The sequence below is a fragment of the Megascapheus bottae genome, chromosome 9 (genome assembly GCF_031878675.1).
Source record: "Megascapheus bottae isolate mThoBot1 chromosome 9, mThoBot2.hap1, whole genome shotgun sequence".
Taxonomy (NCBI): domain Eukaryota; kingdom Metazoa; phylum Chordata; class Mammalia; order Rodentia; family Geomyidae; genus Megascapheus; species Megascapheus bottae.
In genome coordinates, this window is record NC_143517.1 from 22354538 (window position 1) to 22370833 (window position 16296).

Below are 16296 nucleotides of genomic sequence, written 5' to 3' on the forward strand. Positions count from 1 at the left end.
TGCAGCACAACAAGCAAAACGCTAGAGAAAATATAATTCATTTGCCTGGACAAAGAAATGTTTTCTTTTTTCTTTTCGGTGCCAGTCCTGGAGCTTGACCTCAGGGCCTGGGAACTGTCCCTGGGGATTTTTCCCCCCCTCCTCAAGGATAGCATTCTACCACTTGAGCTGCAGTGCCACTTCTGGGTTTTTGGTGGTTCATTGGAGATAAGTCTCATGGATCTTCCTGCTCAGGCTGGCTTTGAACCATGATCCTAAGATCTCAGACTCCTGAGTAGCTAGGAGTATAGATATGAGCCACTGGTGCCAGGAAAATATTTATTTTGGGGGGGGAGGGAGAAAAAGGTGGTAGAGAGGGGCAGAGGTTCCAAGGTATATAATGAATGGCTTCTCCATTTACAAATGGTAATAAAAGTATGAAATCATGGCAATAGGGCACCTTTAAGGAAAAGAACACCTTAACCAGAGTAGGTTCATTGCATAATTCTTCAATATTATGTGTAATTTTCAAGTAATGAAGTGGACTTAAAAGACTAATTCCATCCCCGCAGTGACTATCTGGTTTTCTTCGCGCCTTCTGGCACTGACTCTGATTCAGTATCACAGGGACATTTTTCCACACAGTTTCTGGGGAACCAGCCTCTTATTCTTGATATGCCGTAACCCTCTCGTGGCTAAAATGAACCCCCTTTTCTGCGAGGCTCTTCAGTGCAAGGGCTTGTGAAGAAAGTTTTGATTCCTCTGTTCAAAGGACAGTAGGTACCACTGTAATTTTCCATTGCCTTATGGTGAACACTTCTGACTCTCTTGTCTGCTTTTTGTTTCAACTGTTCTATTGTTAAGCTGTACTGGTGACGTCCTTCTCTTATTGGCCACTCTAATCCATCTCCTTCAGGCACCCCTGACCACGCAAATACCTGATTAAAATTCTTCCATCTACTTCCCATATCACAGGAAAACACAAAGGTTTCATCTAGCTGGTAATACTGAATTTGATCTTTAGCCTTCTCTTCAATCCGTGACTCAATAGAAGTTTTGTTTCTGAGAATTATTTTCATCCATTTGTAAAGCTGTGCATACATAGTCATAACAAAAATGGAAGCAGCAAGGATACAACCCAGTGGTACCAAAAGGAGAAACAATGGGAAGGAAGCGTGATTTTTGGTAACCACAACAGTTGTTGATCCAAGGACAGTGATGGTCTATCTTCATCACACCTCTGTTACACTTTCTGCATTGATGTGATCGTGGTGCCTTGAATGCTTGGCAGACTTTACAATACTGGAGGGACATGCCATCCTGAGAATTTTCTGGTTTCCAACCCAACGGGACAAAGCCAGGACCAACAAACATGGCATTGAGGTAATTATAAAGAATCACGACAGTCCAGTTTATCAGCATGATGAAATTCACACTTCCTCCAGTTGTATGTAAGGGCCAGTACCACAACACAGAGTCAATCATGGCCATTATAGAACATATTGCTATAACACTGAGGGCAATAATAGGACCCCCAATGACAGAATCTCTTTAATTCTTGGAGATTCTCAAACTTGATCACTGAGCAGAATGTACCCCTTTTGGCAGAGAATGCCTTTCTACTTCTAAAGATTTACAGATTTCCTTTTTCCTATGTACACATTTCCATGCGCCACAAGTCTATGTGTACTCTTTAATTGTCATGCCTATCAGTTGTGATATGTTAATGCAGATTGTGCCATTTTCAAAATCTTAGGTAGGAGAAACTCAGCCTCAGTTCAGTCCCGCTCCTCGGCCATCGCACGCATTTCTGGGGCTGCCTGGGTTCACAGGGAACAGATTTTCTCCTCCATCATGAGCCCCTCAGGCCTGAAAGTAAGTCCGGGTATTATGCAAGACTGTCAGAACAGCTGAGGGTCTCTCTGCCAGCGCCCTGGTCTGGAGTTTAAATTTTTAAAAATTGTTATTATGAAAGGTTATGTAAGGAGGGGTTACAGTTACAGAAGTCAGGTACATTTCTTTTTGTACAGTCACCCGTTCCCTTACTCTTTTCTAGGTTTCCCTTCTGATGCATGTGGACTTTGGTTTGCCTAGAATGAATTCCTTTTATCAGACATTTACCAAGTGAACTGGGGTATTCATCTTAAATGAATCGCGTAGTCTACATGAAATTGTAATAGAAAACTGGGAAAACAGATCAATTTAAGGATTGGAGAGCCACATAGAAGGGAAATTGACATTAAGAGACTCAACCCAGTAAGCATTTCCTTCTATTGTAATGACTTAATTCAACAAATACTGAGTTGTTTCCATTTCAGGTTTGCTTTCTATAATGCCCTGCCTTAGACAAAAAAATAGTGCAAAAGTCATTCATTCTAGTTGATGTTATCCAGAATATACAAGGAGCTCAAGAAAAAAGCTAAAAACATGGAAAAAGAAAGCAATTAAAAAAAAATAAACTGAGGTAAAGAACAGGTACCTAATAAATCGACATTGATGATTATTTACAACACTTTGAAACTTAAAGTTCTTATTAATATAGTCTTTAGGAAAAAGGATAAAAATTAGGAAACACTGAAAGAAACAATTCTTTTTATTTCTATCTGAGACAGAAACTATTAAGAATAAAAGTGCAACAAAAGGAAAGAATAAGGATTACAGGCTTCCTGTTATATCTGAATGATTTTAAAATATATGAGAACATTCAAACAAACCTTTGAGAATTCAATTCCATAGGCATTTGAGGAAAGAATTGCCCATAGTATAGTAAGTGGTAATCAGTACAAACAACAGCACCTGATGAGTTGGCCCATCACAAGAGGTCAGATTGTTAGATCAAGTGAAAAATGGAAAATCCACAAATACTAATGTGTACTGATAAGTAGGTTTGGAGGACCATACAATAGTCACAATACTGAGAGCACGTTGGAAGGGAGTTTCTACATGATGCACTGAGACATAACCATAGCAGATAAAGAATCCTTGTTGCAGAGAAGTCAGTTCAGTTATGGAAAGCTTTCATAAGAGAGAGTACAGGTTCCTCTCATTCTCAACCTGCCTGATTTAATAGAAATAAGCCTAGGAACTAGGTTTTCTGTGGAGGGATTAAGCAAATGTAGAAACCAGATCCATGACACTTGAATGGTTACTATCAAGAATTGCAAGACACAAATTCATTAATTGTAGCAGTAATCAAAGTTTTTCAGTATATTATTTATTTATACATACAGAATAAAGTGGATATGTGTAAATCAACACAAATGACCAAACGTATGATTGTTGGAGCAAAACTATTAGAAGGACTGTTGGTCAGAGAGTAGGTTTTGAAACTGACATTAGGTAAAATTGCAATTTTGTAAATGACAGAGTGAAATGATTCCAAGTAGTAAATAGTTGAGAATGTTATTAAGTTAATTGGAATGGGAGAAGACTTTTATTTTTTTCTGACAATGGCCTACTATCCAGCATTTACAAGAAGCTCAGGAACCTAAACCCCTCAAAGAACCAATCACTCAATGAATAAATAGGCAAAGGAAATAGAGACTTCTCAGAAGAAGTAAAATTGAATTAACATGAAGAAATTCTTAACATCTTTAGTCATAAGGGAAATGTAAATCAATACCAACTAGATTCCATCTCTCCCCAGGAAGAAAGACCATCATTTGTAACATAGGCAACAACAAATGTGGGTGTGGGTGTGGAGAAAAAGGAGTCTTGTTAGGTGCTGGTGGGGATGTAAACTAGCACAACCACAATGGACAGCAGTTTGGAGATTCCTTACAAAACTAAAAACTAATCATAGGGGCCGTGGAGTTTGGCTTAGTGGTAGAGTGCTTGCCCAGCATGCACGAAGACCCAGCTTTGATTCCTCTACCACATATGGAGAAAAAAAAGCCAGTAGTGGTTGCTGTGGCTGAAGTGGTGAGTGCTAGCCTTAAGAAAGCACAAGGAGAGTGCTCAGGCCCTGAGCTCAAGTCCAGAACTTGAAAAAAAAAAAAAGAAAGCTAAACACAGTCACCAAATGATCCAGCAATATCACTCTTGGTATGTATCCAAAATACAATAAGAAAAATCCACACACACATGGTCATTATTGCACTGCTCACCATAACCAAATTATAAACCAGCAAGGATGCCCTAATGATCACTGCATTACTTATTTGGTTTTATAATTGATTTGGCTTATTGAGTCTTCTTTGGCATTTTGTACTCAAGAGCTGAATAGTAAAATAGTTGTATATTACCTTCTATTACTTACAGAGTTTTCACTCTAGCCCAAATAATGATTTGGGCTTCAATCTTAATTTTTCAATTCAAACTGAGTTTTTCCAGGTAAATATCTATTTTAGAATTATGTATCAAAGACCATTGATTTAGGATAACATTTCTATGATATATTAAAATTGCATAAATATTTGGGTCTACCTTTGCACTTACTGTTCCTATTCTTCTAACTAGTACTTTTAGTTTTTGTTAAATTACAAATATAAGTTACATCTGAATAAGGATTGCTGTCCTTCTCCATGGGCCAGCTAGAAATTGCTATAAGAAGACTTACAAGAGCAAGCTGAAATAGCAATTAAGCAATCATTTTGGTAGTCCTAATTTTCCTTTTTTCTCTTTCTTGAAACAAACATTTAGGACAACTTCACTTTCAAATTTTGTTCAGAAACCCATTTCTAATGTTCTTTAAAACTTTTACTGATATTTGCTTAAATACTTAACACTTTAGTCTTTATTTGCATTTGAAAAACCTTTAAGGGCTCAAGGAATTCTTAAACATCTTTTTGGGGGAAGTCGCCTGGGTGAAAAGTAAAGGCATCAGGAGATAAGTAGAAGTCGGTCGACCGCTTTGTATTTCTGTACTTGTATCTGGAAAGTGCACTGTGGCCTAAAACAGAGAGGAAAAAGCTGGACGCAGCAAGCTCTCTAAGGCTGGGGTGGTCAAGGGATGTCTTGACCCCCTTGTGGAAGTTCATATCGGGAGGGACGTGGAATCCCCTCCCTGGGACCCATCAGATCTTGGCAGGAGGGATGTGGAAACCCCTACCCAGGACTGAGGTGATACTGAGTGTTGCCAGAAACGAAAAACTCTTGCCCCCCTGATAACAGTTTTTGCAGGTAGGATGGCCTTGGCCAGCCAGCTGCCAGAGAATGGAAGTATCCATGGGCAGGCGCCCCCTGAGAGTTTTCAGGACCCCAGGTGTCTTCCTTACTCTGACTGCTGCCAGGCATGCCATCAAAATTTGGGGGTACTTAAAGGTCTCTGCTTCTGTCTTGTTTTGTGAGGTAAATTGGTACCAATCCTAAATATGGAACCTTGTGATTTTTGGGTGTGTATGCCTTTGTTATTCATTTGAACATTTCTGGGTCTCAGGCCTGGTATGGCTGCTCACACGTGGCTGCAGTTGTAAAAAGCCCTGGAAAAATTCCAGCTAAGTTGCCTTGTAAAAAAAGTTTTGTTTTGAATCTGGTTCTCACCTGCAAGAGTATGTTTCCAATGTCTCAAAGGATTATTGCATTGTTTTAAAGAGGAACAGGCAAAAAGTATTTTTCTAAAGATCCTGAAATCTGCATTTTAAAAAATCTGGTATTGTAATGCATAGAGCTGTTTACATTGTAAACATTGTATCCTATTTAGCCCAGAGACATTAGGGAATTTGGAATTTATTTCCTTAAGTTAAAGTTTGGAGACATGTATTAGAGATTTAAATGTGAATTTGTTTATCAATGTCAGAAACTTTGCCTGTCTTTTAAAACTGTTTAGGTAATCAAATGCCAAGAGAAAGGACGGGAAAATTAGGATAGTCCTGTGTGACCATCTTTGGGGATGAGAGGTGAACTGGCTAAGGTGCAGCTCTGGGTTCCCATGGTGGAAAAGGCCCTAAAGGAGGATCCACACTATTGAAAGAAAATAAGCTGGCATGAAGGCTGTTCACTAAACCTGGTCAGATGGACTGAGTGGATCATCTTTGTCTTTTTTCCTTGCAGACTGACATTGAAAATCTGATGGTAAAATGTGGGTAATGTGATTAGTATTTTAAAGGAATGTTTAAAGGTTTACCTCCTTATGATTTGGTTTCACACTAATTCACAATTGGGTGTATTTTAGAAAAAGAAGGAAACTAAGACTGGACTTAGTGCACTGATGATGTCTATAGTTCCTGCATTAAGGAAAAACTTTGAGTTTAAATTGTTGTTGGAGTTCTAGGCAGTAATCTAAACTGCAGAAAAAAAAGCCTCTTTTAAAAGGCAAAGGGAGTGCCTTGAGCCCTAGGAGGCCTGGATGCAAAGGTTGTATATTTTTATGTGATTTATTTTCTCATTATATCTTCAGTTGCTGGCTTTTGTGCATGTGAAAGTCACAATTCTTATATATTATTTTTACTGTGCCACTTTACTCAATTCTCATAGTATTTGCAAGTTTTCTAATTGATTTCTTTACATGTCAGTGTAAATAATCATACCACCTGTAAAAGATAAGTAGTGAGCAATTTTCTAAAAATTTTAAATCTCCAAATTTTAGTTTTATTTTCAATTGCTTGGCTTCAAACTCCAATGCAATGTTTACCATTGGTAGAGATACTGATATTTTCATTTACTCTTATCGTTAATGAGGATTCTTCAGTTGTGCATAATCCTGTATACATTTTTGCAAAAAATACATTGTCACTTATCTCAGTTATGCATTAACTGTAAAAAAAGAAAATCAAGAAAAATTTAGCCACTTGGGAGGAGGAGATTGCAGAATGGTAATTCAAGGCAAACCTGAGCATGAAGGCTTATGAGGCTCTTTGTCACTCAATGGCAGGCCTGGATGGCATGGACCTGTCATCCCAACTATGAGGCAAACACAATGGTTAGGGAGAGTGGCACACACCCTTCATCCCCAGCCACAAATGGAAGCACAAATAGGAGAATCACAATCCACACTGACCCAGGGAAAAAAAGAATACTCTTATTTTGAAAAGAACCTAGGCAACAAGGGCTGGAGGCATGATTCAGGTGGTACAGTGCCTGTCTTGCAAGTGCAAGGCCCTGAGTTAAAGCTTCACTACCAAAAAGCAAAGCAAATAAATTTATATTGTAACATCTAAGGAAATTACTATATATTTTCCTTTTCATATATGTTAATATGGTTTACTCTATTAGATGAACTATATGAACAGATTTCCTAATCGTGAACTAATTTTGCATTATGAGACTATACCTCACTTTTTCTCAGGAAAGCATTCTTTTAAAATATTACTGTTATGACACAGAAGTATTTTACTAATATACACAGGAAGATTTATCTATAACTTTTAAAATTTATTATTGTCTTCCTATTTTCCTATGGGACTTGAATTCAGCCTGGGCGCTGTCCCTGAGCTCTTCAGCTCAAGGCTACTGTCCTACCCTTGAGCCAAGCCCCATTTCCCCATTTTCTAGAGGCTAATTGGAGATAAGAGTCCTTTTGTGCCTGGGCTGGCTTTGAACCTTGATCCTCAGATCTCAGCTTCCTGAGTAGCTAGGATTACAGGCGTGAGCCACCGTTCCTGGCTTCCTCCTATTTTCATTAATGTCTTCCTCTGTTTATTTTTTTTTGCCAGTCATGGGGCTTGAACTCAGCACCTGAGCACTGTTCTTGGACTTTCTCAAGGCTAGTGCCCTACCACTTGAGCCACAGAACCACTTCCAGCTTTTTTCTATGTATGTGGTACTGAGGAATTGAACCAGGGTCTTTGTGCATGCTAGGCACAAACCTAGGCCTTTACCACTAGGCCAAACTCTTGGCCCCTCCTATGTTCATTTTTAAAAGGTAAGACTTTTTCTTTTCAATAATCTGAAATATTTTGTTATTAAAATTATTTAGGTTTAAGAATTTGTTTTAAAATCACATTAGGTGAAGTAAGCCAGACAGAAAGGAACATAGGCTCAACGGTTTCTCTCATCTGTAATAATCAGTAGAAACCTGGGGCTCTCCTAGCAGAGATTTACAACAGAACAAAACCTTGTGATTAATAGAAGGATTACATTATATTCACCAGATAGAAGGTACATAACTTCACAAACATTGATACCCTTTCTCATGACATGGTCCTATCCTCCCACCCTCCCCCCGCTTATTTTGATTTCCCCCCTTCCCTATCCAATTTCAAATAACCAATTAAGCACATATAAAATATATCAGATAACAAGGTGAAATATTGTAACAATATGAGATAACCAAGGGACAGCAAAAGAGATGAGCGATAACCTAGTACATTAAGGACAACAGTCATTCATTATGTGGCTTTTGTTTCCTTATCCTAGAGGTCCTTACATTTAGTGTCATACTATTCAGCCTAATGTCTCTAGATTTTCTTCTATTGCAAATCTCTGCTATGACAGCCCATGGTTTCTACTGATTATGACAAATAAGGGAGACTATTGGGCCTATGTTCCTTTGAGTCTGGCTTACTTCACTTAATATGATTTTTTTCTAAGTCTTTCCATTTCCTTACAAATGGGGTGATGTTGTTCTTTTTGACAGCAGCATAGACTTCCATTGTGTATAAATACCACATCTTGTTGATCCACTCATCACTGAGGGGCATCTGGGTTTGTTCCATATCTTTGCTAGCCATCTAATTTTTCATAAGGAGCCAAAAATATAGGCTGGAAGAAAGACAGCTTCTTCAACAAAAAGTGCTGGGAAGAGTGGATATTCACTTGTAGAAAACTGAAAGTGAATTGCTATCACTTTGTACCAGCATCAATTAAAAATGGATCAAAGACCTCAATGTAAGATCTGAAGTGATTTAACTATTACAGTAAGGAGTAGGACAAACATTAGGACTCCTTGAAAAAGGTCAGAACTTTCTGAGTAGAAATTCAGAAGCACATCAAATGAAAGAGAGGCTTGGTAAATGGGACTGCATCAACCTAAAATGTTTCTCTATTGCAAATGACTTAGCTAACAAGCTAAAAAGATAGGTTACTTCAGTGTCCCTGCCTACAGAATGGGAGAAGATTTTTGCCTGCTGTATATCAGACAGTGGCCAAATAATATAAAATATACACGAGAGCTTAAAAAATTAAGCCACTAGAGAACTAACAATCTAATTAATAGATAGGCTAGTGAGCTAAAGAGAATCTTCTCAGAAGAAAAATAAAACTGGTCAGTAGACACATGAAGAAATGCTCAACATCTTTGGTCATAAAGGAAATGTAAATCAAAATAAGACTGAGAGTTTGGCACTGGGTGGTTTGCACCTGTAATCCTGGATACTCAGGAAGCTGAGATTTGAGGGTCTCACTTTGAAGCCAGCTGAGGCAGAGAAGTCCCCATGAGACTCTTATTTTCAATTAACCACTCAAAAACAGGAAGTGGCGCTGTGATTTAAGTGGTAATATAGTAGCCCCGTGCACAAAGCGGTTCGGTGACAGCACCTAGGCCTGTGTTCAAACCCTGCAATTGATAAAACCACCACAACAACAAACAAAACAAAAGACTGAGATTCCCCATCACCTTAGTTAGAATGGCCATTATCAAGAAAACAAGCAGTAGCAGATATTGGTGGAGATATGGCCAAAAGGGAACTCCAATCCACTACTTGGGGGAATGTAAACTTGCTCAACCACACTGAAAAGTGTAGAACTACCTTATGAGAAAGCAATTCCACTCATGGGCATTTATCCAAAAGATTAAAAAAAACCTAGCATACAGTACAACTCCCAGTGCAGCTATGTTCACTGAAGTACTATTCATCATAACCAAGACACCCCTTAATGGATAAATGGATCAAGAAAATGTGGTATACACACACACGCACACACACACACACACACACACACACACACACATGAGTGGTATGCAAAGGTATACAAATGTGTTAAATGAAATATGGGTTAAAGGAGAACTCAAGTAGTGTAATTCCTTAGAAAGCCAAAGTCAAAGTTCAACACCAGGAAACAGGTATTTGCAAGGGATGTGATGGAGCCATGGGGAAAGGGGTAGGTGAATGAGAAAGAAAAGCAGGGAGAAATACAGTAAAAAAAATTCAATATGTATTTTACAAAATTAAGACAAGTGGAGGAATGTGCAAGTTGGTGATAATGGACAAGAATGTTGAAATCAGTGATACTGATCAAGATGCATTTTATTCATAAACTGCTTTGTTAACTGTGACTTTTGTACCACAATTTAATGATAAATTTAAAGAACTGACTTTTTGATTATTCAATCCTTATGTTTTTAACTGTTTATTCACCTATATCAGTTTGATAATATAACTTTTTATCTCTCTCATTTCTTGTATTGTTTGTTTTCAAACTAACATTTTGGGCAATTACCACCTCCCTTTCTAATAAGCCTTATAAATTTATTTGGGTTCTGTTGGGTATAGGCCAAAGTTTTGATATGCTCATTATTCTGGAGGCCAAATCTAAGAATTGGCTCTTTAGTGAACTATTACACAGAATAAGCTTTTCTTTCTTGAATAATTTTCTTATCGATAATACAAATTATCACATAAATGAATAATAGGGGGAAAAATCTGGAAAAACCACTGGAAAAATACCCAATCTTCTGTTTGTTGTGGTGAGTGATGGAAACTGATGATGCAACTTACTATTTTTAGTTTCAGAGTAGGAAAAAAAGAATGACACAATGGAGATTGAGATAGGAGAGGTTAGTCTTTATCACAATGTCTACAAAAGGCATTTGGTATGATGGAGGTTATAGTTTATATAGTACGATGTGAGAGAGGAAGAAAGAGGGATGGGAGTGGAAGAATTTTTCACTTGTCTTCCCAAGCGCTTCTTAAACAAGCTAGGATTTGAGGAGGTAAACTTTCTTTCAGAATCAAGTACCTCAATACTGATACCATTTGTCTTATTCATGTCTAATTTAATTCAAAGTGGCAGCTTCTAAGCTACTCAAGATTACTTTAGGTAAAAGTAGTCTCACAAACAGCGAACAGTCCCTTCTTGTTTGGCCTCCATGAATGTGGTAGCGAAAGCTCCACAAGCAGTGATCTAATATAGCTTTCAGGAGTCACTGTCCTTTAATTCTTCTTCTGGGGTTTCATTTTCTTAGTTTACACATTGTTTTCTAGATTCTATGTCTGTAGATAGGCAAGAAGTTAATGATTTGTGAGAGAAAATACATTGCATTGTTAAAGATAAAAAAAATAGAGCAAAATCTGGACACATAAGGCCACATAGTATGACGCTAAATGAAAAGACCTCTAGGATATAGAAACAAAAGCCATATAATGAGTGATTGTTGTCCTTAATGTACTATGTTATCTCTCATCTCTTTTGCTGTTCCTTGGTCATCTCATATTGTTACAGTATTTCACTTTGTTATCTGATATATTGGATATATGCGTATTTGGTTATTTGAAATTGGATAGGAAAGGGGGAAAACAAGATGAGGGATGGGGGTGGGGGGAGGGAAATGGGGACCAAGACATAAGAAAGGGTATCAATGTATGTGAAGTAATGCACCTTCTGTCTGGTGAATATAATGTAGCCCTTCTATTAATTACAATAAAAATATATGAAAAAAACCATTGCTTACTTAATTGGAATTCCTTTGACACGAATACTACCTATATGAAAATGCTACATAGTTTTCCTTTCCTTTTTTTAGGAGTTGCTCATTTGGAATCATTGTCTGAGACTTCTTTCTCCATAATTCTAGCTCATGTTTTTCCTTCCTTATCATTTAGAGTAAGGATGTCCTATCGAAAAAATTGAAGTCTGAGACTGTGTTCCCAACAAAGGATGATTCCTCTGAAGTGAGTAGCTCATTCCTGTTCTCTCTGGGACCATAAGAAGCTGGTACTCTTGTGTTTTTGCCTCTGATAACAAAGTCTCATCAGTCAGTACAGTGTAGCAATTATAAAATTATAAATATGTGTTTCTCTGGTTAGTCTGACTGGACTTGAATTTTGGGTGATCCATTTGCTAGCTATGTAAATAAAGTAGTTCCTTACCTGACTTAGGTGTCATTGTATTAATATTAAAATGTCTATATCAAGTAAATATATCTAGTAAATAAATTCAAACAAAAATCCAAAATAATATTTAGAAGAGTAGATTTAAATATTTTAATTAAATGCTAAATCTTGCTTCATCGTCATCATAAATAAAAGAGATCAGGAGCTAGAATTCTTCTGGAAACACAATAAAAACTATTAACATTAGTATTAATTGGATCCATAACACTGAGCTAAAGCCATAAGGAATATAAAAAGTTACAAAATCTCTCTGATATGTAAGAGTTTGTAGGTTTTGTAGGACAGTAAGATAAACCATGTGAGTAGTAAGTGATATATGAGAAGAGTAGACTTTTGGGCCAAGATTTTTCAGAAAATTTAAATGGGATCCAGGATTGAAACTGAGTCTTGAAGTATGGATTGTCTTTGGACTGGATGATGATCAATTTTTTCCCCTAACAAAACTCTGCTTTCAGAGTATTTTTTAAGGTATCTGTATTTGCATACATTTTTTGAAAGTTATCTTTTACAGGCTTGTATACATTTGAAATACTATCTTTAGTTGTTACAAATTCTATATTTTTAGAGGCATTACTTAGCAGGGATAGAGATTATTATTTTCATATATTTTTATTGTAATTAATAGAAGGGTTACATTATATTCAACAGATAGAAGGTGCATTACTTCACAAGCATTGATACCCTTTCTCATGTCTTGGTTCCCATTTCCCTCCCACCACCCTCTCCCCTCATCTTATTTTCCTCCCTTCCCTATACGACTTCAAATAACCAAATATGCATATATACAATATATCAGATAACCAGGTAAGATACTGTAACAATATGGGATAACCAAGGGACAGCAAAAGAGATGAGAGATAACATAGTACATTAAAAACAACAATCACTCATTATATGGCTTTTGTTTCTATATCCTGGATATCATTTCATTTAGCATCATTCTATATGGCCTTATGTATCTAGGTTTTGTTCTATTGTAAATCTCTGCTAGAAGAGCCCAAGGTTTCTACTGATTATGACAAATGAGGGAAACCATTGAGCCTATCTATGTTCCTTTGAGTCTGGCTTACTTCACTTAATATTATTTTTTCTAAGTCCATTTCCTTACAAATGGGGTGATGTCATTCTTTCTGACAGCAGCATAGAATTCCATTGTGTATAAATACCACATCTTGTTGATCCATTCATCAACTGAGGGACATCTGGGTTGGTTCCATATCTTTGCTATGGTAAATAGTGATGCAATGAACATCATTGTGCTAGTAGATTTAGCATGTCCTTGTTTTTGGACGGTTGGGTAAATGCCGAATAGTGGAATTGCTGGGTGATAGGGGAGCTCTATGTTTAGTCTTTTGAGGAACTGCCATACTGCTTTCCATAGTGGTTGAATGAGTTTGCACTCCCACTAACAGTGTAGTAGTGATCCCTTCTGGCCACATCCCCTCCAGCATCTGTTTTTATTAGTTTTCTTGATCCTGGCCATTCTAACTGGAGTAAAGTGGAATCTTTTTTCCCCCTATTATTTATTATTGTAATTAATAGAAGGGTTACATGATATTTGCAGGTAGATGGTGCATTAATTCACATACATTGATACCCTTTCACATGTCTTGGTCCCCATTTCCCTCCCCCCCCCACCTCCACCTTCATCTTGTTTTCCCCCCTTCCCTATCCAATTTCAAATAACCAAATACAAATATATAAGATATATCAGGTAACAAAGTGAGACACTGTCACAATATGAGATAATCAAAGGACAGCAAAAGAGATGAGAGATAACATAATACCTTAAGAACAACAATCATTCATTATATGGCTTATGTTTCTATATCCTAGAGATCCTTTCATTTACCGTCCTACTATATGGCCTTTTGTATCAAGGTTTTGCTCTACTGCAAATCTCTGCTAGGAGAGCCCAAGGTTTCTACTGATTATGACAAATGAGGGAAACCATTGAGCCTAAGTTCCTTTGAGTCTGACTTACTTCACTTAATATGATTTTTTCTAAGTCTTTCCATTTCCTAACAAATGGGGCAATGTCATTCTTTCTGACAGCAGCATAGAATTCTATTGTGTACAAATACTACATCTTGTTGATCTACTCATCAACTGAGGGACATCTAGGTTGGTTCCATATCTTTGCAATGGTAAATAGTGCTGCAATGAACATTGTTGTGCTGGTGGATTTAGTATGTCCTTGTTTCTGGATGATTGGGTAAATGCCAAGTAGTGGAATTGTTGGGTCATAGGGGAGCTCTATGTTTAGTCTTTTGAGGAACTGCCATACTGCTTTCCATAGTGGTTGAACGAGTTTGCACTCCCACCAACAGTGTAGTAGTGATCCCTCCTGGCCACATCCCCTCCAACATCTGTTGTTATTAGTTTTCTTGATCCTGGCCATTCTAACTGGAATAGGTGGAATCTTAGAGTTGTTTTGATTTGTGTTTCTTTTATGACCAGAGATGTTGAGCATTTCTTCATGTGTCTATAGGCCATTTTTGTTTCTTCTTCAGAGAAGACTCTCTTTAAGTCTTTGGCCCATCTTTTAATGGGATGGTTGTTACTTTGGAGATTAGTTTTGGAGTGATTCAATTTTTTGAGCTGTTGATATATTTTAGATATGAGGCCTTTATCCATTGTGTGGTTGGTAAAGATCTTCTCCCACTCTGTAGGCTTCTTAATTAGTTTACTAGCTATGTCTTTTGCCATACAAAAGCTCTGCAGTTTAATGCAGTCCCACTTATCCAGCCTCTCTCTGATTTGTTGTGATTCTTGGTCCTTATTAAGAAAGTTTGGACTAGTGTATCTCCTATTCCTTCTTGTAAAGTTTTCAGTGTGTCAGCTTTTACCTCCAGGTCTTTTATCCATTTGGTGTTAATTCTAGTGCAGGGTGAAAAAGAAGGATCCAACTTTAGTTTTCTGCAGGTGCTTAACCAGTTCTGCCAGCAATACTTTCTTCCATTCTATTTTTTTGGCTCCCTTATCAAAGATTAGGTGGCCATAGTTCTGTGGGTTAATAGCTGGGTCCTCAGTTCTATTCCATTGGTCTTCAGGCCTGTTCTTGTGCCAGTACCAAGCTGTTTTGGTTACTAGATTTCTGTAAGAAAGTCTGACATTTAGTATTGAAATTCCTCCTGAGCTGTTCTTTCTGCTAAGAATTGTTTTTGCTATACAGGGTCTTTTATTATTTCATATGAAATTTTGGATTGCCAATAGAGATTATTTTTGGTCAGAAGAATTGTCCTAGAGTTGTTAAGATGATCTTGTGTTTTGGTTCTATATTTTGTGTGTTGACAAAGGATATCCTTAACTCTAGTCACATTGGAAGAATAGTTTCCACTAAGGGGAAGTCAATAAGTTCACTGTTCCTTTCTTCTGAACCAGGAAGCATAGAAATAAATGTGAAGTGCTATTATCACAGTTATTTATAAACTACTTTTCTCAAAAGTAGAAGAAACATCACTCTTCATTTCTCCTACAGGTTGAACTGACCTGGAACTTCTGCCTCTCAGTTTCTGAGTGATGGGATTATAGTCTGTGTCACTATGTCTGACAGTTGATGTATTCTGTAGTGTAGTTTAAAAATCTATCCTTTATTTTCACTCTTTTAATGTTTTTCATTTTTAATTGCAACTGTAATGCCACAGGCAACTTGAGGCAAGATGGGAAAGATGAGATGATAGGGAAATTAAAATTAATAAATATTAAAATAAGCTGATGAGTTGGCTTATGCCTGTAATCCTATCTACTCAGGAGGCTGAGATCTAAGGATCAAGGTTCAAAGCCAGCCCAGGCACAAAAGGACTTGAGGCTTTTATCTCCAATTAAACTCTAGAAAATGGGAAATGGGGCTTGGCTCAAGGGTAGGGTGGTAGCCTTGAGCTGTAGAGCTCAGGGACAATGCCCAGGCCCAGGGGTAGGGTGGTAGACTTGAACTGAAGAGCCCAGGGCAGCAGCCAGGCCTAGAGTTCAAGTCCTATGATAACCCACCTCTCCCAAAATAATAAATAGTAAAAGGGTCTGATTCAAATAAAACAGAACCAGGGAGTATAAACTGAAAAATAACAGGAAACAGCACCTCTACCCTTCCCCCTTTTAGATGCTAAATTATAAGAACAGGAAGATGGCCCACCACTGGTTGCCAATGCCTGAAATCCTAGCTACTCAGGAGGCTATAATCTGAGGGGCAGCCTGGGCAGGAAAGTCCATGAGAAACTTACCTCCAATTAAACTCTGGAAAACAAAGTGAAGCTTTGGCTCAGAGGTAGAGTGTTAGCTTTGAGCAAAGGAGCTCACGAACAGGCCCTGAGTTCAAGCTACAGTTGAC

At 37.6% G+C, this 16296-nt stretch overlaps 1 pseudogene; it reads right to left on the bottom strand.

Annotated features, from left to right (window-relative positions):
- Positions 1 to 554: 554 nt before the first annotated feature.
- On the bottom strand, positions 555 to 1358 carry LOC150058892 (palmitoyltransferase ZDHHC6-like; annotated as a pseudogene).
- Between the last annotated feature and the right edge of the window lie 14938 nt (positions 1359 to 16296).